Here is a 25,388-nt window from a genome sequence, read left to right as displayed (position 1 = left end):
CTTTTCCCACTGATAATGGAAATAATAGTCACCATTTGGTTTTGAAATACCACTCTATGTTAAATACCTAAGCAATCTGCATTTATTATAAGTCAACCAAAAAAGAACTGGATATTACCTGTCTCCTATAATTGGATTGTATTTTCTGAAGAATCGTGTTATTCTGGAGTTTTGCCTTCTAATTTTCTTTGGTATTACATGTTTTTATTCCCTGCAAATATATAGGCAATTTTTTTCCATTTTGTTTGCAAATCAGGGGAAAAAATATTAAAATCTGAGGCAGACAACAGACCTTCTAGAAATGACCTGACTGGTGTGGATTATGCTAGGAGATTTCTCAGCAAAGGAAGAAATGTTTGTTCCTAGAAAATACTTTATTGAAAGTTACCTCATCATCAATATTGGGAACAAATCAAGAAAGGGACAGAAACAAATGAGGTCAAATAGATATTATGGTTTCCCCACCATTTCCTCTTATAAACCAAGTTAGCGTTAGTTCACAGGTACCATGTTTGTCTCCTTCTGTGCCCTTGTAAACTAACATCAGCACTGTAGCTTCTGTGTGTTTCCCACATGCCAAGCACCACCCAAAGCCTTTCCAATGTGTCATCTTACAGATCAGAAAACCAAAGGTGAGAGTAACTTGTGGAGCTGGTGGTACAATACCGCATCTTTCACCATCATGTTATTCTTTAATTTCTTTTTAGAAATTCTACAAGGATAGGCTTCAATTTGCAGAGGTCAAAACTTGAAAGTAATGTAGAATTCTTATGCAAACCTTCCTAGGAAGGTATAAATGTTTCAGAGATTCTTTTCTTCCTGGTACAAATAAAAGAATCTAAAGCCCAAATTATACTCCCTAGTAAAAACATTGACCATATTAATAACCACTGTGTTGTTGAATTCATCACAAGTGAACTTTCTCTCTCCCCTTGATTTCATAAACACTGCATAGTAAGTCTGGAATAGATACTTACAGACATCTTTGAAAACAGTATTTCATCATCTGAACGTTTGGCTATTTGAAGAAAAAAAAATACCTTGCTTTAAATTCCTCACTGTTATAAGTAATAATAATTGTTTTCTTTGAGAGTTTTTGGATCCTGAGAAAGTCTTTCATGACAGAAGAGGACTTTGTGGGTGGACATTTGAACTCGCAATACGAACTACGTTTCCAATAAGCCTTAATATTTATATCTGAGTTAGAGGTTAGCCAGCCTTTTAAAGAGATCTTCTGAGTCTGAAGAGGAATTGTCATGGAATTTTCTGTAGCCAGAGTAGAAAAAACGATGAACCTTGAGTGTTTAAGAAATCTTTAAAAGCCTTATTTGATGATGAAATTAATTCCAGTCAATAAGACACAACACAAATACAGATACTCTGTTCATGTTTTTATGCAAACATGAAGTGGAAGTTTATGATATGTACTGGGAAAGGGTATTCTAGATTAAACAAAATCATGAAAATGAAAGAATTATTTGATTAGGAATCCAAGCTGAAGTACTGATTATCCTAGCTCAGTTATCTTCCTGTACTATTACTATTACTATTACTATTACTGGGCACAGATATTTGGCCAAACATTATTCTGGATGGTTCTGTGAAGGTGTTTCCTGGAGAAGATTAATAGTTAAACTGGTGACTCTGAGTAAAGCAGATTACCTTCCATAATGTGGATGGGCCTCACCCACTCAGAAGGCTTTGAGAAGAAAAACGGATCTCCTTTGAGCAAGAATTCTGCCCACTGAGGGCTTCAAAATCAAGTGGCCGTTCCCCCTGGGTCTTCAGCCTGTTGGTCTGCCCTGCAGCTTTTGGATTTGCCAGGCCACTACAATTGCATAAACCACATAAAATCAATCTAATTCCATCCCACCCACCCATCTCCCACAGTCACCACACACCTGCATGGTCCTTGTGATATGGCCTCGTAGACCCTTCCTTCCAGTGGTAGAATCAATTTCACTATTCCCCGAATCTGGGATGACCTTGTGACTTTCTTTGACCAAACGAATAAGACAGAAGTAATGTTTTACCAGTTGCAGGCAAGAGGCCTCAGGAAACCTTGCCACTTCCTCTCTCTTGCTTTTCTTGGGAATCTTGCAGTCACTGCTATGGGAAAGAGCTTGGGCTAGCCTGCTGGGTGATGGCTTCATGATACATGGCTCAGTCTGCCTCCTCTAACCCAGTCAACAGCCAGCCGTCTGCCAGATACAACAGTCAGACCAAGATGAACCTAGTCAAATCCAGCAGAAGAACCACCCAACTGATCTCAGCCCATATTCCCCACCCATATAATTATGTGCTTATAAATGATTGCTGTTTTAAGCCACAAAGTTTTGGGTCGCTTGGTATCCTGCAAAAGTCCAAGTACGATAAGTACTGTTGCCCTTTACATAGATAAAGAATTCAAGAACAACGTAATCTGGATAAGGAATTCTGTCTTTGTCATACAGTGCTTGATATATCAATGGGACCATCAAGGAGCCAGTTGGTTAAACAGTTCTGGAACTCAGGAAGGAGGTCTTGCCTGGAAACACAAATCTGAAAGACAGGCATGTCTCTAATTTCCATGCATGGGTAGATTGCCATGGAAGAGCAAGAGTCAAGTGAAATGAGATCCAGGTTTGGACCCCACAACTAAAGTCAGGCAAAATAAGAGAGTCCATGAGGGAGGGGAAGAAACACAATGAAAGACAAGAAGATGCAATAGACATCAAAGGAATTTCCTGACAGAGTCAAAGTCACACAAACATCTAAAAAATTCATATATAATTGAAAAGGAATCCCCAGCATTTGGGAATTACAAAGTCATTGCCAGAAGAGAGCTTCAGCAAAGTAGTGAAGGCTAAACCATTATTAGATGTCATTAAAAAGTGAACAAGAGGGAGGCAATTTGGAAACAATGATTGTCTACAAGTCTCTTGCTGAGCGTGGCAATAGGTCCCCTGCTCTGCAACACTATGTGCCCCTTCACTCCAAGAATCTGTGAGCTACTGAGAGAAACCAACGTCACAGTCATATAGATTTGTGTCATTAAAAGGGATGGTCCTCAACAAGAGCTGGGCCTTTCACGCTATTCAACAAAAGGTGACAGGCCACCTCTAAAGGAAAGGGAAAGGTTGATGGAGAAATTTTTCAAGATGGGAGAGATTTGGGTACATTTATTCCTAAGTGGAGTCACAAAGGCATAACAAATGGCTCAACATCCTAAAGAGAATGGGAGGGAACGATATCCACAGGTACAAGGAAAGCTGGAGCTGAACAGATGGAGATTTCCAGATATGAGACCAAAAGTTGACAGAATTTATATTGCATAATCATGAATCCTCACCTGGGAAGAGAGCCAGTGGTGGGCAGGGGAGTTGTTGACAGTGGGCAGTGTCTGGAATTGCAGATATGGACAGGGAGTGAACTTGATGACCCAAACAGGCTTATTGAATACCACAGAGGTTGGGGACAATAAAATTACAACAGCATTCTTTAGCATGACTGGGTTTTTCCAAGAGCAAGTCAACAGCTTGTAAGCAGAAGCAAACAAAACAGTTAGTTGGACTGATCCAAGACTGAGATTTTGTGAGCAGATATAGAAGGGCAAGAGATTAAGGGCTTTGAGGTTTTGGCAAGAGAGTGATTAAAGTGACATATCATGGGCTCTGGGATGGCTATAAAAGGAATGGGGAGATAGTATGGTTGATAAACTGTGAAAAAAGGAGAGTAGTACGGGGACAGAGATCTTGGAAATAAATGGGTGAGGAAGCAGGAAGGCTAAGAGGCTATAGTCATATATAATTACCTCACAATTTAAGGTTCCAGAAGCAGAACCATTCCAAAGGATGAGGCCAGGGTATGGGTAATGCGACTGGGCTGTCAGAACAGTGGAGCCCGAAAGGTTGCCCCTCTGAAACTAAGCTATTGGATACATTCTCCACGTACCGATCCTGGAAATCATTGGGTGGTGGCCATTGGGGTAGAGAGGAGACATGAGCCAGGTTCTGGACTCTGAAGGACACAGGGAAGTGACAGGAAGATGACAAGATGGCAAGGAAAAAGGGCCTGATATAGTCTATGGGAATTTCACTGGAGGCTACAGGGATCATAGAGTTTAGAGGGGTAGTACCAAAGTAATGTCCTGGAAGTGACAATGATCCCAGTTCCTCTGGGCCTACGGAGTATAGACAAATGTACAGCCACTTCCCCCACCCCAAAATGCACTTTCTTAGAAAGGAATGAAATTTCAGTAACGACAAGATTTGGGGAAAGGGGGTTTATATTGCCAGTGGACCAAGGGTTGTAAAGCACTACTGAAAAATCTGCAAGGAGGTCAACTGAGAAAGGAATTGGGGAAAGCTAGAGAGAAATGAGAATGACCTTGATTGTGGAACTTAATCATTATGGCTCTTGTATAAGAGTTTTTCTTTTCTTGAATACCTCTAAGATTTGTTGTGTCTGGGTTCAGACCAGACCAACAATAATGACACATTAGTATATAGTCAACATTCCTCTTCCCTTGGAACTATCTCCAGAATGACAAGACATACTGCTTAGAGTCCAGGCTTATTCCTTGTTTTGAAGTTCAAGTAATTCAGTGAGTAGAACAAGAAAGATTTTTCTGTCTGTAGATCTCAACAGAACAGAAGGAAGTAGGTATTTGCAGATAGACTCTGGAAAAAGAGAAAAAAACATTCATCTGATAACCAGAGTTAAACTCTTGACATAAACTATTTGCTTGGGTCACCTAACACACATTTTGTTCTAGCAACCCAAGGAACTTGCAAAATCTGAAGACAAAAGAAGGTCATCATTGTAGTGAGTATGACCTCCTGACTGATAATGGTCATTAAACAAGGTTTAGTTTGAAGTTTTCAAATGGATGAATACTATACTATGAGAATTCATTTTATAAGAACCTCCACCTAGGACCCTGACATGTAACTCCGGAAGAGTGTAAGTTGGTGCTTCTTTTCTGAGAAGCAATTAACACAAAAGTCTAAAATGTTTATGCCCTTTAACCCGGCAGTTCTACTACTCAGTATTATCCTAAAGAAACAATCATAGATACGCACCAAGTTCAGTCATAACTCCCAACAACCTAAACACCCAATATTTAGGAGGATGGTTAAATAAAGAGTCCTAAAATCACACAGTGGAATACTATAGAGCCATTAAAAGAGATACAAAGGCATATGAAATACGGCATGGCCGTTGGTCATATTTATGGGCTAAAATCAGGTTACAAGAATACTCACATATGATACCAATCAAAAATGAAATACAAAGGCCAAGAACAAAGTACGGAAGTTTGTATGTTAAAATATTACCTGTGATTATCTTTAGGTATTTGCATTATGTATTGATTTGATTTTCCCCTCTTTTCTTTACTTTCCTAAGAAAAATTTCCAAATCAAAATGTATCATATCTATAATAAGAAAAAAATTATTAATATGCTTTTATCAGTTTTATGGCAGTTGACATTCAAAACCAGTGCCCTAGAAAACCAAGTTTACATATATATATATATATATTTTTTAGGTAGTAAAATATAAAGGAGGAAAGTGTTCCCTATATTTGACAATGCAGAACAAGAGGTATCAGTCCTAATTTTGAGACAAAAACTCCCTTATTTGCAAATATCCTTTTTGGCTGGTACTTAAAGGAATATTCTTGCCCCCTCTGTGGTCTGGCAATTGTTTAATTAGGGGCCAATATCTTTAAATTCTCATAATGAGTCAAAGTTTATTATTGCTCTATTCAAATGATCAATAAAGATTTTAGTTAGCACCTATTTCATGCCCAACAAATGTATTTAACATTGTGGGTGGTGCAAATGTTATTTAAAAAAAAAAATGTGACATTTATAAATCGACTAAGAAAAAAGTTGTAGCTATTTATATACAATGTAGGCATAAAAGGGCTAGTAACAACCAGCATTCCAGGAATGCATACCATTCGAGAAGACTTTTAATTACTGTATATTCCCAAATATATGAGGCATTTTCCTGAAATTCTCCAGAAAAGATGGATATTCAAATATTTCCAAAGGCTCTCATATTATAGGACATTCTCTAATTACTTTATTTAAACAACTAAGTAATGCTTGGGGAGGATTCATTAGCCTGAAAGGACCTCAGTCAATGCTTGTTTGGGACTCTCTGAGAGGTCGCTTGACAGAATCCATTACAGAGAAGGCAGATTTAATATAGATTTAATCCTGGGTCCTGGAGTGAGGCCCCACAATGCAAATGTTTAATATCATTGCAAGAAATCATTTTAAAAATAATTACTTATTGAGAATAATTTGTATTTATTTAATATTTACTTTATTTCTGGGTCTGTTTTCCATGCTACTATAATACAAAAATGGTTTCCCTTTCCAAAAAGCAAACCCTCCTTCCATCATAATGATAATGGCGAAGACAGTATCTTACAGCTGACAAACACTCCCCAAAACATCATCGGACTTGGCTATCCTAGTACAGTAAAGGAACGGATACGGCCAGAACTTTGGGAAAATGACCCAGTATTCATTTTAACGCATACAAACAAGGAATCAGCCCATTGTTCTTTAGCAAACTTGTTCTTTAAGACCAGGTTAATCGGGGGAAACACTTTTGTTATTATTTCTAATGCAACTGTTACTAACAGGATCAAAAAAAATCCACTAGCAATGGAGTCCTACTTCCTAAAATAACAAGCCTTTGATAAACATTGTAAAGATGATTCCATTCCCTTTTACAGGTTTTTTTGGCTCTTTTCACAAAGCTATGTAACCCTTTTAGTCTGACATCTCACAAAGAAAGAAGTAAAGGATTTCATTAGCACAACTGCACAGGCCCGGAGTGTGTCCCCAACTTCAGATGTTATTTTACTCTCTAGGTTGGGTGACTAATTTTAACCCAGAAAAAGTTTAGTAGTCTATTAAAAGTGCAGGAAGACCCAAAATAAAATTTTACGTTGGACTTAACTCATTAAACTGTCTTCTTGACATTGTCAACAGAGCAGATTTTAAACAATGCAAAGATCTTAACTTTCCAACTAAGTTTAAAGTCTTGCTTGCTTGCTTGTGACAGGGAGACAGAGCAGAGAGCTGGTCTTCTACCTAGATTACTCACAGGATCCAAACTCTGCCAGCTCCTTCCTTTGCTGAGTAAGAGAAAGGGAGGGGGCCTGCTGGAGGGAGATTCACTCTTTGAAGTCCCTACTTGTAAATTTCCAAGGTAGACATGTGAGTTAGGACAGACCACACTCCCTCACCTGTTCTTTCTATAATGTTCTTTATTTTTGCCCCCTAACACTTCACACAGTTTAAAGGGGATAAGGATGGTTGGCTAAACAGAGAGACAGTAGGTAACGGATACATTGATGATACCTGTATATATATGGACACAGAGACCTGTATATATATGGACACAAATGATATTTTATTTATATATATGTCTGTATATATGTATATATATATATAATTTTCATATATGTCCTGTGATCTATGTGTCTCCTACTCATTTAGAACTCCTTGAGGACAGCGATAAGCACCTTGTAGGCACAAAATAAATATTGAATGAAAAAGCAATTTTTAAAAAATGGACAACCCTTAACAACTACTCCTTGGCAAATTCTTCTATGTTTTCCTTCCTCCAGAAATGCCCCCCCTCTGCCCCATACTCATCCTTCTACTCACCAGCCCAAATTTTCTCCATTTTTCCAAGCCCAAATCAAATGCCACTGTCTCCTTAAAACCTTCCGTGATTCTTCCCGTCAAAAGTAAAAGGTAAACTCCTCCTCAAATGACCATAGCATTATTCTCTACTCTTTTCTTTTTATTTTAAAATTTATTTATTTACTTGAGAGAGAGAGATGGGGGTGTGGTAGGTGAGGGGCAGCAGGAGAGAGAGAGGGAATCCCAAGCAGGGATTCCGATGCAGGGGCTTGATCTCAGGATCCTAGGATCATGACCTGAGCAGAAACCAAGAGCGAGATGCTTAAGTGGCTGTGGCCCCCAGGCATCCACCAGTCTCTGCTCCTTTCTTACAGCACTACACATTTTCCAAGCTTCTCTGCACATAGGTGGTGCTCTGCCTGTAACCCACAGCCATGCCTAAGGAAACGTGTTTTAGCCCTCTTTGATTCTCCTCTGTCATCCATTGTTTCGTCTACCCAAAGGCAGCCTAGCTCAATAGTTAAAACCCTGGCTTGGAAGCCAGATGCATTAAATCCAAATCCTGGCTGGACCGCTTCCTAGCTGTGTGGTCTCTGTGCTTCAGCTGCCTCGATGGTAACAAGTCATATGTAATCCGAGTAAGAGCACCCACCCCCCTCACAGGGTTATTTTAATGACGACATGAGTCAGTGCACATCAAGCACTTTGCAAGGTTTCTGCAAGTTTCTGGTAGTGTTCGATACATGGGTTCTATTATACCTTACTCCACGTAATGTATTAAGAATCTACTATGTGCCAGACATTCTGCCAGGCTGTCACATCGGTCGGTACTCTATAAATATTTGAGGACTGACTGATAAGACCTAACACTGACTCAGCCCTGCATTAGTCAATCACATCCCTGGATCTTTGCTAACATTCTAGGAGACGGATATAGTGATTTTTCTTTTCATGCAGGAGCAAATGGGGTCCCTTCTGCTCTGAACTGTGCAAGCACATATTAACGGGGAAAAAGTCTCCATAGTGTTCACCTCACAAGCCCTCCAACTTCTAGAGACTTTTTTTTCCATCCCCTCCTGCAGCTCCCTCGACTTCACACGATGCATCCATCTATTTTAGCATCTGTTCAGCCTGACTCCTGTCATTAGATACATTCTCGTGTGTTTATAATGCGCCACTGATTTGTTTCAGACTGAGTCGTGGGATCTAAAAATAAAGTGATGTGGAACATATTTCGTTGCATATTAACTTTAAAGAAATAGATTAATCTTAGAAATAATCAAAAATGAATGATCCACTCAGCTTGTAGCAGTTACCCAAAAAATTAAAAATAAAATCAAAACCCTCAGATGTCCACTTTTCCTCCTTTCTCCTTTCTGAATTTATTAATTGAAGTATATACTTCATAATTTTTTTCATTTTAAAAATTAAGAGGTCCAGTGAGCCCTTGGTGAACCAATCATGCTCTTCCCTGGAGATGCTTCAATGAAGGCAGGATTCATTTATCCTCCGAGTCAAATCCCTGTTTTCAAAAAAATAGCATGGCCTTGCCCTCATCATCCTAAGACGGAACAAAGAACCATAAATAATGTGACACATATAATGGTATAAAACTGTTTTCTGAAAACTCAGCCATTTAGCCAACCCATCTGTTCTGTCTACTACAGGCTAGGCACGAGGAGGGCCCCAGAGCCCAGGCAGGTGCAGTGCCTTCCTGTACAGAGCTTCCTGGGTAGCGTGGGTGGGGAGCATACACACGAACCAGGACAACACACTGCAGAAGGGCAAAAGAAGGAGGGCTGGCGGTGCAAAGAGAAATTAATTCTCACCCACGTAAAAATAGGACGTCTATTTGACAAATCATTTCAAACATTTCCCCCTTCAACATCCACTCACACACACACCCATGCAAACTAGTTGCTTCTTTTGTTTCTTTGGAACCTGAAAACACTGTCAATCATCAGCCCTTGGGTGTTTATCTCAAGCCCTCGAGGAGGTTTAGTGACATCGTTTTATTTGATTGCATGTGTTCCTCTATAGCTAAGAAGGGGTTACATATGCAAATATATATACATTTTGATTGCAGCACTAAATAATGAGGAAAACTGCAGTTTATAAAATGCAGTCATTCCACGCCACATTTCATTTTGGAAGAGGGAGGGCTACAGTCGACTGTGAACAATTACCAAATTGTCAATGGAATTCAATAAATGTTGTTTAAAAAAACTAATTATTTGTTACAATAACCAGCTACTATTGCCACTTTGTATTTGGAGGTTTGTAAACTACTTCCATTTGAAATGTAATTGATTCCATTTTTATCATTTGTTCAAGTTTATGTGGTTGTTCTCATCCTAAGAGATGATAACATCTATTTTCAGCAAATTATACATTATAATTCCTCATTCAAAAGCCGTAACAGAAAACAAAATGCTAATTCATGCTGTAAACGAAACTACAGAATCATAATCACTCATTGTTAACATTAGGGACTAAACTGCTACTGGAAATAATAAATTGGAGCAAAATGTGGTAGGGGTTGTTGGTGAGAGTTTTCTAGTTTTCTCTCTTTTTCTTTGTGTTTCTTTTTCCTGTTTTGTTTTGTTGTTACACAACTAACACACTTTCTGATATGCTTTCAGGCAAGACATTACATGGATATTTTGTATTCTTCCAGATATAAGCCCAAAGCTCAATTTCCCCCCTGAGCTATTACCTGAAGTTCGATCCTTCACATGTATGGAAGGAGATCGTGCTCACAAAGCAATCAGAAGTGCACGCAAAAGAGGGGACGCATGTTAGAACTGCACACCTGCTTTTCTCCATTTCGTTGAGCTTCCAAACCTATGCTTCCCTTTATTTCAGCAATCACCAACCAAGTCTCTTCTTTCTCTGCACCCCCATGCCTCTCCTGTATGAGGATCCCTCTGCAACACTCCTTCCCCCGTGTCAAGCTTCCCCTCTGCATCAGGGACTACGTGAAATTTAAAAAACAAACAGAAATCCATAACTGTAATAAATCAGGTCAATTCTTATTAAGAAAAAAAAAATAAGAGAAGGGGGGTCTCTGTTACCATATTCCAGACACTCTGTTTTCCTTAAATAGCTATGCTCAAGTGAAAAGACAGTAGCATCACCTAATGGCATTTCTCCTTCCCTTTAAAAAAAACAAAAATCCAAAAGAAAATATTTAAATATAATTATTAAATCAAAAATGTGAATTCTTTGAATGGACCAAAAAGTCACACTGCCTTCTAGAGTAAATCACTTTTCTGCTGCCCTTTTATTTAATGCCGTCTGCTGTCCACATTTACCTCTTCACTGGCAAAGTGTGATCATTGATTTCCTATGGTCTCTCTGGAAGGAAGTTCTGCTTCCTTGATGATGACTACAAAGGGTAGGTGACCCCATTCTCATTCCAACGCAAACCCTGCACTTTTACATTTCCGCTAGGGCCAAAGGAATGTGAAAACAGCAAGAAACCCTGTCCTCTTCCTAGAGCTGTCTCGCTGTAACTACTGACATTTAATGTTTTCCCTCCCCTTTCCACGACTATATTTTGGAAGATCACAATATCAGGGATGAACCAGTAAGGGGCATTAGTTCATGATGGACATAAATGTTAGATGGGTGATTCAATGCAAAAGACACCTATTATAACACGGCCATGCTGAAAAAGTTCAGGACTAAAGGGCGAACATAACTAAATACAGGACAAACCCAACATGCTGTGGGTTTGCTTACAAAATGAGAGTAAGTCTATGCCAAAAAATATATGTATTTAATACACACACACACACACACATATAGGACCGGGTTTTGATGCATCTGAGTAATTATTTATAAAATTATCCTATTCGTGAATGTTAAAATTACATTTTTTCTATAGAGTGTTATTTTAGCAATATTCGCATACATTTGTAATGGGCCCTTTACTAAGTCATAATTATCTGAGGTTGGGAGCTGGCAACCTAAAGACCCTGTCTATCCCTAAAACTGGATCGAGGGGCACCTGGATGGCTCAGTCTGTTAAGCATCTGCCTCCGGCTCAGGTCATGATCCTGGAGTCCCAGAATCCAGTCCCTCATGGGACTCCCTGCTCAGCAGGGATCTGCTTTTCCCTCTGACTCTCTCCCGTCTCATGCTCCCTCTCTCATTCTCTTTCTTTCAAATAAATAAATTCTTTTTTTTTTTTTTTTTTTTTTTTTTTTTTTAAGATTTTATTTATTTATTTGACAGAGAGAAATTACAAGTAAGCAGAGAGGCAGGCAGAGAGAGGAGGAAGCAGGCTCCCTGCTGAGCAGAGAGCCCGATGCGGGACTCGATCCCAGGACCCTGAGATCATGACCTGAGCCGAAGGCAGCGGCTTAACCCACTGAGCCACCCAGGCGCCCTCAAATAAATAAATTCTTTAAAAATAAAATAAAATAAAGCTGGATCAACCACTCATTCAAACCAAGAACAATGGCAATCTCAAACATTAAGTCCATCACCAAGAAAAAATAAGAAAATCAGGTAGTTATGGTTGATTTTGCTGAAACGGATGACTTCACCTCATTTACCAAAGAGAATTTTATCTGGTTATGTTAATAACCAGGAAACAAAATGGGCAAACCTGCGCACACGAAGGAGATCTTCACTATTTCATAAAACTGGCAAATGAAGGACACCATCACAAACTTGCTGGAAATGTACATGTGGCCGCGTGATGTTTTTACACTGCACTGGAGAGGAAGAAGTGTCGAAAGTAAGAATTAGCTGGCACTGTAGGCTCTGAAACCAGACTGCCTGGGAGATATCCCAGTTTTGCCCCTACCTAGCACTGATATCTTATACAAAATATTTAACTCTCTGAGCCTTATTTCCTTTATCTGTAAAATGGGAATAATAAAAAAAAAAAAAGGACCTAATTCACATGTTGTCTTAGAGATTAAATTAATCAAGTACATGTAAAGTGTTTGAAACAGCATTAATTAACAGTAGCTCTCGTCACTGCTGCTTGTTTCCTAAGTTTTAGGTTAACAGAATTTTACAAAGAAAAGCAAACAGTATTTCCAAGCTGGTGCCTTAGGAAAGCTAGACTTATTGGAAGGACCACAAGGAACTGAAGACATTACAAGTCTCTTTTGCTTTTCTTTCTACCTAGGAGAAATCCAATGTTGGGAAAACTGGGGTAAGGTGAGCTGGATTTCAAAGTAGATTTCTAAAAAGTGTTTAAGGTAAATATATAGAAATGCATGTAAAAATAATTTTATGGTTCATCTGTACATCTTCAAGGAAATAAAAATGCTTAAAATGTATAGAAATCCAGTTTATATTTTCTTGAACTTTAAGATACTGCTTTTCTAACAGTCTTGTAAATGCAGGACATTCCCAAGTTTTGGCTCCTCTCCGTGGATCCAAACATTGTTACTATTTTAAAAATTACGAAATATCCAGAGAAGAGAGGAAAAAAAATACTGAGTTTTTTATAGTACTTGGACTGGATGGAGAAGTGTTCCTCAGTGGGCTGCTTTCTGCTCTGGCTATCCATATTCATGGAAGTTATGCCAAGCCAAAACAAAAAACAAAAAAACAAAAACAAAAAAAAATAGGCAGTCAGCAGAAGTTGTCAACAACTTACCCACATCCTTTAATGATTCTGCACTGAAACTTCTATCCTGCTTGAAAAGACAGAGTGAGTACAAAGAATTACAGGTACTGGCAACAAAAGCCCAGGGCTGAATTCAAAACAGTCACTGCCTACTCCATCCAGAAAGATAGTGTGTGTCCCTAAGGATGCCATTTTACATTTCTGGTCTGTATGTGAGGGAAAGTGAGGGAGTGGTGGGGGTTGGGCTGAGCGGTGGGTAAGAAAAGTAAAAGAGCAGACTCGAGCCTGGTGGTAGTATTTTTTCACAAACTCGGGCTGAGCTATCCAGTAACCAAAGAACTGGTCAATCAGGTGAGTAAAGTCAGATGTCTGGCCTCATGGATATCCAAGCAGTGAGCTAATTGGCTCCATTTTTCACTTTCCATTCATTGATTCAATATCATACAGACCTGGCCTGCTTCGATTTGGGCTTCCAGAGTGACAACTAAATAAGGTGACCCAGGTCCAAACCAGCAAGCAGTAATGACCGCTCCACAGTCAGAGTCGTGATGGAGACAGAAAAGCTCAAACATCTACAGGAGAGACTCGCAGGTTGAAAAGCACAACATAAAAAGATAATGCTGGGTTTTGGAAGCTTGCACTACTGCCATCCCTAGGCGTGAAACTGTAAATTAAAGAATGGTCTGCTGTCTGCTGCATGGAGCCAAATCAGAGACATTTCACATACACACTTTAATTGGGGTTTTCATTCTAATTGAAGAAATAAATTCCACCAAAGCAGATGCTTCCCCCCACACACACACACTCGCACTATGGTATGTTTTGCACTTTGGCAAGTAGGTGCAAAATATCTGCAACATGGTCTCTTCAGATATAAGATGGGATTTCCCAGTTTTCAAATGGTAACAGATGCAGTTTCGGCTCTCATACACATTGGGCTCTCTCCAAAAAAAATCACCCCAATTCCCCCTCCCCCAGCCTTGGTGATAAAATGTCACAGGGGAAAAAAAAAAAAAAAAAACTAAACTAAAAAAATCTTCCAGTCGAAGATGATTCAAGGCTGGGTTGGAGGTTTTGTTTTGGGGTTTAGTAACGAACAAATGCCCCAGTTGTTTCCAAATTTCTCGATTTCTATATAAAGAACCCCCACCCTCATTATTTTTTTCACTGGCTTGTTTATAACCAGAGGTGTCATAATCATGTTTCTTGTGAAAATGAAAGCAAATCAAAATGCCTTGTGATTCCAGGAAAAGAGGTTCTTAGGGAGACATGCCTGCCTGCTATTGATGTTGTAAAAAGGCTCCTTTTACATGGTATTAGATGTTGAGAGCATATCATATTGATCTAGAAATAAAAAGCTTGATTTTTTTTTTTTTTTAGTACAGTCAACCCTTACCTTCATAAGCACTTTATAACACTAGGAAGATGGTTTTATTTTTAATTGAGGAAGAGTAAACAAATTACATTTGAAGAGCATTGCTATTTTTAGGGAATAGAGGATTTGTAAGCTTTTTGGCAGCAATTCAGGTAAAAATCATGAATAAGTCTCACTCTTTCAAATTTGGCCCAGGCCTCCCCACAGCAGCCCTGCCTGAGTCCAAGATGAGTTTTAGTGTTGCCTTTGTTTTATCCTGTTTCAGCGGAGGAAGAGTTGGGAGCAGGTTTCTCAGTTCTGTGCCTAGGCTCAACCGCTGAAAATGTGAACTGTGGAGCACTAGGAACCTAGGTCCTTATGCACATACATTCTTCAGCCCTGAAAATGGAGAGCCGGCCGCGTTGGAAACCGCAAATCCTGGCAAGACGCACTGCCTGGCTGCGTTCACCACCAAAGATTAAAGCTTCCGTAGCACTTGAGGGCACCTCAGTCTAATGACGTACATCTCTCATTTGTTTCTGTACTTTATCGTAAAGTTCATACCGTACCACTGGAAGGAGATCAATATTTCAAATAATCTCCCTTTCCCCACCACACAATTCCACCGCACTGAGAGTAGCGCGCCACCCAATACCAGCCTGCGAGCGAATCATCCTCCCAAGAGCAGCGCCAGCTGCTTTATCAGAAATTCTTTCCTAATTTCTTAGCAACACGAGTCTTCCTTTCTAGAAGATCTTGCCTTTTGGGAAAAAGCTTTTCCAAATCAAGTCAAACTAACTTCACCCGAGGAAACCGACAGTTTTCCTCTTTTTTAAAATGTTCCCCCTTACCCCCCACCTTCTCCGGCTCTCGGCTCCCTCTCTGACCCTGCCCATCTCCCCTCCCTCTCGCCCACCTCCTTCGGTTTCCAAGGAGTTTGCACGTGATTGCCAGTCCTGAAAATTCGGGCCGCGTCCCTTCGCTTTTAAACGCTCTCCAAAGACTTGTTTCCTATTTTATCCAAGATGTTGCCAAAGCTCCCACCGCTGTAAAGCAGTTTCACCGCGAGCTTCCTTCCACCCTTCCTTTCTCTTTTCAGAGGAAAACGCAGTGCCCGAGTTTCGCGGCCTCGAGATACAGGTCGGAGGTACGCGCCTCGAAACTTATCCCAACGCATCTGACTCCGGGACTGGGAGCGCGGTGCTGCCAAGGAATCCCCGAGTCCCAAATGCCCGCCAGGGTGGCTCTGGGTGTGAGGGTCTAGGCTTTCCTACTCGTCTTGGTCCTTAAAAGCGAGCTGGGGTTGGTTTCTGACTCATCGACAATCACAGGCGCGCGCGCACACACACACATACACACGCACACACACACATACTCTCTCTCTCTCTCTCTCTCTCTCTCTCACACACACACACACACACACACTCGCACACGGGCGCGCGTACTCCCGCTCCTGGAGAGCACGAGTTGGCCGAGCCGGAGCGGTCGTTGGCTCTCGGCTACCGAGAGCCGGCGCGGGGAGGCACGGAGAGAGCACCGGGGCCCCGCAAGACAGGGCAGGGTGGCCTGAAGAAAGCCCCCTGCACCGGCCACGAGCAGCCAGGGCACCCCCCACCCCACTCCGAGTCGCCTAACTCCAGCCAGTCCGACCACACCGGCAGTTCTTCAAGTTTCTACTCACAGCGGGCCTCCCCTTTCCCGGCTGCCTTGCCCCCAAACCCTCACTTCACGCGCCTGGGCCGCCCTCTTGCCCCACCCGCAGCTCCGCGCCGGGTACGCTTCCCCGGGGCCGCCCAGACGCCCCCACCCGCGGCGGCGGCCCGGCAGTCTGGCCGGAGCTCGCGGCCGCCTCCCTCTGCTGCTTGCCGCGGCGGCAGGAGCTTCTCCGGGGCTCCCGGGCCGCCCTTATGTATTATTCACTCGGATGGCCGCGGCGCTTTCCGGAGAGCTCTCACGGAGACGCCAGGGCTTCGGCTGGCAACTACTAGTTTGGGGATTTCCGTTTCTTAGAAACTGGGGGTAAGGAGGGGGCGGCAGAGCGCATTTTGGGGTTGTTTTGCTTTGGGGGGGGGGGGGTTGGCTTTTCAGCCTGGAGCTCACAGGAGCGCGCTGCGCCCCGGGCCCGGGAGGGAGCGCGCCAGAGCCGGCGAGTGCGGCGGGCAGCCCCGCGAGCGGCCGAGGCTGGCTGGCAGACTGGGAAAAAGAGACGCCGCGGCTGCCGGGTGAGCCGGGCCGAATAGATCTCTTTTCCTCGACACCCCCAACGCCCCGCCGCGCGGCTCCCCCCGCGGCGTGCGCTCCGCGGGGCCCGGGAATCCCCCGCGTCCTGGAGCCCCGACCGCCCACCGAGTTGCTGCTGCCTTTCACCATTGCTCTTCACCTCTCCTCCGGCCCCAACTTTCCCTAGCCTGGACATGCGCGTGTACATACACACACACGCACACACACACTCAGGCGCGCGCGCGCACACACACACACACACACACACACACCCCTCCCCTCCCTGACTCCAGCTCCACTTCCCCGCGTAGTTTGGAGATGACAGATGCCTGTAGACTTTCACCAAACAAGCGGTGGGGGCAGCAGACTACAACAGTTATTTAATTAAAAGGCATTTTTCCTCTCTCTCTTTCTCGCTCTGGCTCCCAGAATAGCTTTTGCACCCCTAGACCCTGAGCACACTCCTGTCTCTCCAGGTTACGAGTGTCCGGCTAACACCCATCTCCTTCCACGCCCCCCCTTCCGGCGTCTACCTCTAGCTTCCACTGCCCTTCCACCCCGGATTCACACCGACTTGCACACCTACAGGCCGGCGGCGGGGAGCGTCGAGGGCACGATGCAGCTGGACTGCATTGCACAGTCATCAAAGTTAAGTGTGTGTGTTTGTGGGGTGCCTGTGCGCGCCAGGGGAAGCGCCGGGTCACGGGCGCCGGAGCATCCACCCCCCCCCCCGCGCCTCCGCGGGGTCAAGGGACGCCTCCACTTGAGATTGCAGCCATTTTAGGGAAAGAGGTGGCTCTGGGCCCTGGGGTGGCGGGGGGGGGGGGGGAGTGGAAGGGGAACAGCACGTCGCGGGGGACTCACAGCTCCGCAGCCCCTCGGCGCAACTGGAGGGCGGGCAGGCGCCGGGCGCACAGGGGCGCGGCGCCCGCGGCGACTTGGGGAAGGTTGCGCTCGAGTTCCCTGGTTTTGCCAGGAGTTGTTCGGGGTAACGTGCTGGCTCCTGCCTCTTCCTCGGGTTTCCGCTGGGTTAGGAGGTGGTGGCGGGTGGAGGCAGATTGGGCACGGGAGGAACGCTACTGCCCCTGGAGACTGGAGAGCTAGCTCTGGGGACTGGGGGCACCTCCTCTCGCCGGTTGGCACTGACCCAGACAGTGCGACCCACTTGGCCCCCGGGCCTCCCCACCCCCTCCCAAGCCTCTGCCTCCCCCGCCGAATGCCAAGTGAGAGCGCGGCAGGGGGCACAGGGCGCGACGCCGCCGGGCCCCGAGCCACCCCTTACCTGGTTGGAAGGGGTTTCCCAGGAGGAGCCGTAGTTGTAAAAGAAGGAAGAGAAGAAGGTGTCTTCCGACAGCCCGCAGCCCGCCATGCTCTGGATGCAAATAAAATGAGGAAAGAAAAAAAAAAAAAAAAAGCACACACACAAAAGCAACCAAAAATTTTCAAAATCAAATTAAACCAATAAGCGAAGAAGAAATTCTCTCGAAAATAAAGAGAAGGAGGGGGAAGGGAACGGCAAAGGGAACGCAAACTCTCGGCGGTGCTCGCTCTCCGGGTGAGGAGGGATGCTCGGGCTGCCGCTGCCGTCGCCGCCGCCGCCGCCGCCGCCGCCGCCGCTGCCGCCTTCTCAAGACCGTACCTACAGAGGTTCGTCCTGACTTGGGCAGCCGCCGCCGCCGCCTGTGCCGGCTGCGTGTGTGCGCGCGTGTGTGTGTGCGTGTGCGTGTGTGTGGTGTGTGCGCGCAGAGCGAGAGACCGCAGGGGAAGCGGGAGGGCGAGAGAATGAGCGAGCCGGGATGGAGGGCGCAGAGGCAGAGCGGGCGGGCGGGCGTGTGCGCGCGGGGGTGCGTGCGTGTGTGTGTGCGCGCGTGTGGCTGGGTGTGCGTCTGTTTGGGGAGCTCACCGGAGAGCCAGGGCCGTCACGTGGGCGCGCTGACTCCGCCGGCTGCCGGGGACAGCCTGTACTACAGCCCCGGCCACTAAATCAGCCCGCGCCGCCAGACCTTTGCAGCCCCCCACCCCCACGGCGGGCCGTGAGCGCCCCGGGACGGCAGGGGGCGCGGGTGCGGCCGCGGGCAGGTGGGCGCGAGGGGAGGAGGACAGCAGGATGCCGGTGGAGACGCACATGTCCCTCGCTACGCCCCGCACCCTCCCGGCAAGCCTTCCTCCCGCCCTCTTTGAAGATTTTTTTTTTTTTTTTTAAATTCCTAAAATTGCTTTCCCGTGCAGAGACCCCTCTTCCAGCCATGGGGAAATTATTTTCACACAGTTGCTGTGTCTCGATTCCCGGTGCCCCTCGTCCCCCGCGTGCGCACACGCAGGCACACACAGAGACTCGTGGCCACCTCCTCCCATCCCAAATGCAAACCCACTTCCTTTCGCTGGTTGCTGTAGTTAAGCTAAGTCAATGCTACATCAAACTAGGCTAGGCTGAGAAAACTGGAAAGTGGATTTAGGGGACAATACTGCCCCAGCAGGAAGAAAGGCTCTAGCCTAGCATTCTGTTGATTTAACAGTTTAAAACGAAAAGGGATTTTGTAGGTTCTGCATCTAAAACTCTGGCCCCTTGAGTCGCAATTCTTTAAATGGAGCTCTTCTCTTAAGTCTGCTGAATGGTCTAAAAATATAAACGAATGTAATCCCCCCCCACCTCAAAATGGTATTTTAGGACTAAACCTTTTTCTCAATTTTAATAATTGAGTAGCCAAAAGTTGTTTTTTTTTTTTTTTTAATGCAAAAAGCCATTCTTTACCTGCTCTCCCGAATTTCTTATACAGATCTTTCTAGTGAGTAAAATTCAAATAAAAATGGGCAAATCGGTGTAAGATGCCTCTTACAAGTATGTGAACACAGGAAAACTTGAAACAATCTGTTATAGGCAATTTATATCGTTTTCTGTCTGAATTCTTTTTCCAAATGCTGCCCATTTTTATTCAAACCAATTGTGTTTTTCCAAGACTTCACACTTCCTCCTGCAAATTCCCCACTTGAGGTTGAAATCCTCTGTGAAATAAACATTTCCACAGCAACCCAGTGATGTCACAAACATCGGCTCATGATTTCAGAGGGGAAATAAAGCAGGAGAACGGATCTCTCTAGAAAAACAGTTTCTGTCTTCTTGCAAATACCCTGGCTCCCAAGTAGAGATTCAGAAAACATTAGATTCCTGGCTAAATACTTGTTTTTGTTTTTTGTTTTTTTGAGATTGACTTATTTTTCAAAGCTATGTCAACCGATCTTTAAAAAAAAAAAAAAATAGGTCATCATCCTTTTTTCTGGGTTCATGAACAATGGTGTTTCAAATCAGTGGTCCCTAACCACACTGGCCACTACAGATTTTAACGAAGGGGAAAGGATTTTTTTTCTAAAAAACTGATGTCAAAAAGAACATTGAGAGATGAAATTTAATGCACTAACTTCAGACCTAAATAATGCTGACTGACCTCGCTTCGAAAATACAATAGTTTTTAAGAAGTATTAGACCCACAGAAATTCTATTCCGTTATCAAAATTAGTGCTGATCTCACCACTATTGAATAGAGGGGCTTCAATTCCATCATTCCTTCCATTGTTTCCTTTGTCTCCAGGCTTGGGGAGAGAGGGAAGCATTCTTCATGCTGTCCCCCGTTTTAATTCTTCTGCAGTCTCACTCCTATAAATATTAAATGTAAAAATACTGGAAAATATAAGATGAGGACCAATGCCTGGGATTTCTTAGCTCTCCTATCTAAATCAAGTTCTGTAGATAATATTTCTACTATAGAAATACAGAATATTGCTTCTATAGAAATCTAGCCTATAATTTAGGGGCACCTGGATGGCTCAATCAGTCAAGCATCTGCTTTCAGCTCAGATCATGATCCTGAGGTCCTGAGATCCAGCCCCATGTCGGGCTCCCTGCTCAGTATGGAGTCTGCTTCTCCCTCTGCCCCTCTGTGTTCTCTCCCTCTCTCTTGTGTTCTCCCCCGCCCCCTGCTTGTGTTCTCTCTCTCTCTCTCTTGCTCTCAAATGAATAAATAAAAATCTTTAAAAAAAAAAAAAGAAATCTAGTCTATAATCTAATCTCATTCACAGTTGACCTTTGAACAATGCATGGGTTGGAGCAGACCCCCGTAGAGTCGAAGATTTGGGTCTAACTTGGAATCCCCAAAAACTTAACTACGAATAGCTTACTGTTGACTTGAAGCCTTACCAACAACATAAATAGCTGGTTAATACACATTTTTCATATGTATTATATACTGTATCCTTACAAGGAAGTAAGTTAGAGAAGAGAAATTGTTATTTTTTAAAAAGCATAAGGAAGGGAAAATAGATTCACAGTACTGTGCTGTATTTACTTTCTAAAATCCACATATAAGTGGACCTGTGGAGTTTGAATCCATGTTATGCAAGGATCAACTTATATTTTAGTCCAAACATACATTTTGTGTCTGCTGGTGCTTATTGCTTCCCTAGTTTCAGCTTGGGTCCCAGTAGAGGAAGTTAATTCTCTCTCTGTGATCCCCTTTCCTAGTTGTTGAATGAGTGGATTCATTCTTCACAGCAATCCTAGAAGATCCAGACACTTTATCCCCATTTCGCAGTTGTGCAAACAGGCTCAGAGATGCTAAGGAAACTGCCCAAGGTCACCCAGCTACAAAGTAGTAGGAATTGAACCCAAACTTTGAGACCCGCCCACACCTCTCCCATCTAGCTCTAACCAAGCCCATCATAGCATTGCTCACATATGGATCACATACCCCCCAAGAAGAGAGAGCATGGTTCTCCCCCTCTAACTGCCCCAATTAGTGATTCGTGTACCTGTGTGAGATGTGCTCCTTTAACACGGATGGCACGGTCACTAGCTCATCCACTCTTCATGAGGACCCTGTCATGAAGCTATTACTATGTTTGTTTCAAACTGAGGCTCCTCAGTTTCCTCCAACCTCCTCCAACTGACAGCTAAGCACGTGAAAGGCAGAGCTGGGTCTCGAACCAAAGACTTCTGGCTTGTGACTTCTCTTTCCCTGAAAATGTATCTCTCCCATCTCCAGACACACAGGAAAATGGTGCACGGATCCACAAAGCAGGCCCTAGACCTGTAGAGACATGCGGGCGTGGGGGCTGGGGTAGTGCGGGGGGAGGGTTGGGGAAGTCAGGAACAGGTGGAAAGAATCTCCTCTGAGCAGCAAACAGGGAAACATTTGTATAAAGGAAGTCTGGCCTCTGGCCACAACCGTTTGGCTGCTTTCAAATCTCTAGCTCTTTAAGCAGGGAAGGCCCAAGGAGGGCCACCTGGAGAGACTTCTGGTAAAATGCCTCCCTCTTTGCCCAGCTCACCCCTCTTCCAGGGCAGCCCTGTCACTCTGAAAGAATTCTTCCTCAGTAGGTTTGTTCACCTGGCACGAGCACAGTAACAGGGAGGCTTGTTTGCTGGTTCCCAACAACATAAAAACAAGCCACCCCCCCTTTACCCCCACTGGGGCCCAGAACAGATGCAGACAACCCCTCGGGAAGCTGAGAGAGCTACAGGCTCATTGAGAAAAGATCACCCAGCCGCCTTGCCAACTTCTTGCCGTGCAGTATTCAGAGGTCTGAAGATAGAAACCCAAAACAGAAAGCTTTTGATTTCTGAATTCACTGTGTTGGTTCTCTCAAGACAAACCAAACTTTCTTCTGCATGCATTCTTGTCATGTTGCCAAGTCACAACGTGTCACACCAAAAATGTGTGATGCGTGGAACTGATATCACTCCATTAATGAGAAAATCCATCTTTATTCATAAACCCTTCCCCCCTCCCAAGAAATCAGTTTTGCATTAATCTCATATCGGAAATTGGTTAATAGTCCAGATGATGCTGGCGTGTGTTCTTTGTGTGTAAATGAGGTGCATTAACAGTCTAATATCACCAGAGGATCGTTTAGTGAACAGTGGCTCTGCTCTGCAGATGTGAGAGGCCAAATTGTCGTGGATGTGGTTAAAAAATGATCATTTTGGCTAAAACTGCAGCAGGGAAGCAGATGTGATACACAGAGGAAGTAGATTTCATCGAGCCTCCTTCCTTTATTAAAATAAAGTCGGCTAATTCGTCTTATTCGCCCTCTGAATACAGACTCATGTGTTCCTCTTCAGGCAAAGGGAAAACCAGCATCCTTCCTGCCTTCAAGACGTTGCCAGTCCCGACAAGCGTTGTTGGATCTACCAGTTTTTCTAGGTGCCAGTTCTCTGTTAATTGTTGAAAAATTTCCATCCTCTCTTCAAAATTAGAGTTTCCCAGGGGAAAGAGAGAAATGAAGAAGTAGTAAGACACGGCGGAGGGCACAGGAACAGCGAAACAGTGAAAAGTGCAGAAAGGCAAGGGCAGAAGGAAGGGCACGGCACGGAGGTGACAGGAAACGAAGGCCAGAAATCACGGCGGCAGTCCCACTAGCCAGCTGGTACTGAGTGCTTGTGGTATTATGTCCACCATGATGGTAGAGCAGGATAACCTTTCTTCCTTGGTGGCTTCCCTGAGACAAGATGGCAGGGTCCTTTGCATGTTTGGGAGGAGACCCTGGGAAACATGGCAGGGAAGTAAGAGAAGTGAAAGGAGAAATGGAGGAGGCGTGATGGGTGCTACTGGGGGCCGCTGGAACTCAGTACTGTTTGGGAACCCTTGGAGCAGTGGCCATGGCACCTTTTGTCATCTCAAGGGCAAGGGGGGCGGGGCCTGGGTATTGACCCTCCAGCTCTCAGCTAAAGGCTGCTCCCCACTGTTGCTAACTCCCCAGGCTGTATGACCTGCGGCAGACACGGACAAAGTGGGGTCTGGCAGCCGCAGAGAGTCCGCAGGCAGAGCCTGACGTGAGGATCTGGGGCTACAGACGTGAAAATGGTTAAGGGCTGTGGGGATATGGGTGGGGCACCAAGAGCATCTGCTCCCCAAACATTAACTCATTTCATTTTACAAAAACCTTGTGAAGTGGGAACTATTACATTTCCAGTTTTCCCCCAGAGAACACAGCCTAGGAGAGTAAGAAGTGGCATCTGTTGTTTTTACCCTGTTACCACCAAGCTCTCTCTTGCAGGAACAGCCCCCTGCTTTTCCTTGGAGAAACGAATGTTTCTCCCCCATCTTTGACCTAACTGCCACACTCCAGATACATGCCTGTGACCCAAGCTGTCTTGCTAAGAGCTCTCCCTCAGATTGTCACAGGAGCTGTAGGGCATGAGGTGTGTGCTTTCTGCTGGGAGAGCGAAGCCAGGAAGATGTAAGCCTGGAGCTCTTCCAGGCCATGTTCCTCCCACGAGAATGAACCCAACTGCTTGAGATTGAAGTCAGCCCAAATGAAAGTCAGCTTGGAGATCCAGCCCTGACAGGAAGCACCACAGGTTCCCAATGTATATCATTTGAGCAACTGGATCCAGTCCAGTCTGAAGATAGATACCTCCCTGGACTTTCCAAGTTCACAAGCCAATAAACTCCTCTTGAATGATAAGCCAGTTTGAGCTGAATTCATAGAAGTTAAGCAACCTGGCCAAGATCACACACCTAATGAGTGTGGAAGTAACACTCAAACCCAAGTAACCCTGATTGCATATGGCACTATTGCACATGGTCTAAACCATCATGCTGTTCAGAGGCAATCAGCTTCCACCACAGAGCAGAGCTCATGGCCACAGCATCCTTCTCAATGCTTGGCCCTCACTGAGGGCCTCCTTCCAGAAGCAGCTGCTGATTTGTTTAAGAGGATAAGGGATCAGGGTACATCTCAGTTTTATTTGAATTGTTTGTCCCTCAAATTATGAAAAGCTCAGCCATGTCATAACGATAGTCACTTGAAGAAAGTCCAGAGTTGAGGTGTAAGAAAGTTTTAAAAGAAAAAGAAATGGGGAATTGAAGCCTTCAGGTTTTCGTTAGTTGTGAGTTTTGTTTTGTTTTGTTTTCTTCTTTTGTGTTTTGAAGAGCCAATCAGGATATATTTATGGACAAGTATTTTAGTCAAGACCTATGATTGCAAGTGACAAAAAACTCACTTCCCTGGCTAAAAAGCAAAAGGGGAAGGGGAAAGAAAGTGTGTGTGTTTTGTTGGCTTACCCAATTGAAGAGACCAAAGGTAGGGCTGTCTTTAGGCAATGCTGGATCTATGCGAGGTTCAAACAAATCAACCGTTTCTTGGTTTTGCTTGCCTTTGTGTTGACCTCCTTCTCACACAAAACCTGTAGCAGCACCCGGCTCACCTTTTCTTTCTTACCAGTGGTTCTAGCAGAAAAAGAGTAGACGGATGCCCCTCTCTCTCAACAGTCCCAGCAAAACCCTGAGACTACATATTGCTGGCTCTGACTGGGTCCTGAACCATCCTTACAAGAGCCGTGGGATCCAACAGTCTGACCAACCAGATTTGAGTCACATGCCCGTCTTTGGCTCTGTTGCTGGAATTGCCACTACCGAAGCTTGTAGACTGTGAGACTAGAGAAGATGTGGTTCTCCAGAGGAAAATTGGGGCACAATCTGGTAATCTCCTATTTCTGGAAGAAGAATGATTGGCCATCACGTAGGCAAAAATGGCTGTAATCCACCCTGATGGACATTACAGAGGACAT

The 25,388-nt window shown here is 44.2% G+C and overlaps 1 protein-coding gene across 1 annotated transcript in view; it reads right to left on the bottom strand.

Moving 5' to 3' along the window:
• Positions 1–18,750, bottom strand: part of PPARGC1A (PPARG coactivator 1 alpha) — a 656,258-nt gene extending 637,508 nt beyond the window's left edge. The window contains exon 1 of the mRNA XM_059164602.1: positions 18,105–18,750. The gene's annotated coding sequence lies outside the window, so the exon portion shown is untranslated. The remainder of the gene's footprint in view (positions 1–18,104) is intronic.
• Positions 18,751–25,388: the final 6,638 nt, after the last annotated feature.

Source organism: Mustela lutreola, chromosome 1 (genome assembly GCF_030435805.1).
Source record: "Mustela lutreola isolate mMusLut2 chromosome 1, mMusLut2.pri, whole genome shotgun sequence".
In the NCBI taxonomy this organism is placed as follows: domain Eukaryota; kingdom Metazoa; phylum Chordata; class Mammalia; order Carnivora; family Mustelidae; genus Mustela; species Mustela lutreola.
Note: the sequence above shows the minus strand (reverse complement) of the source record. Positions and strands in the feature narration are given on the sequence as shown.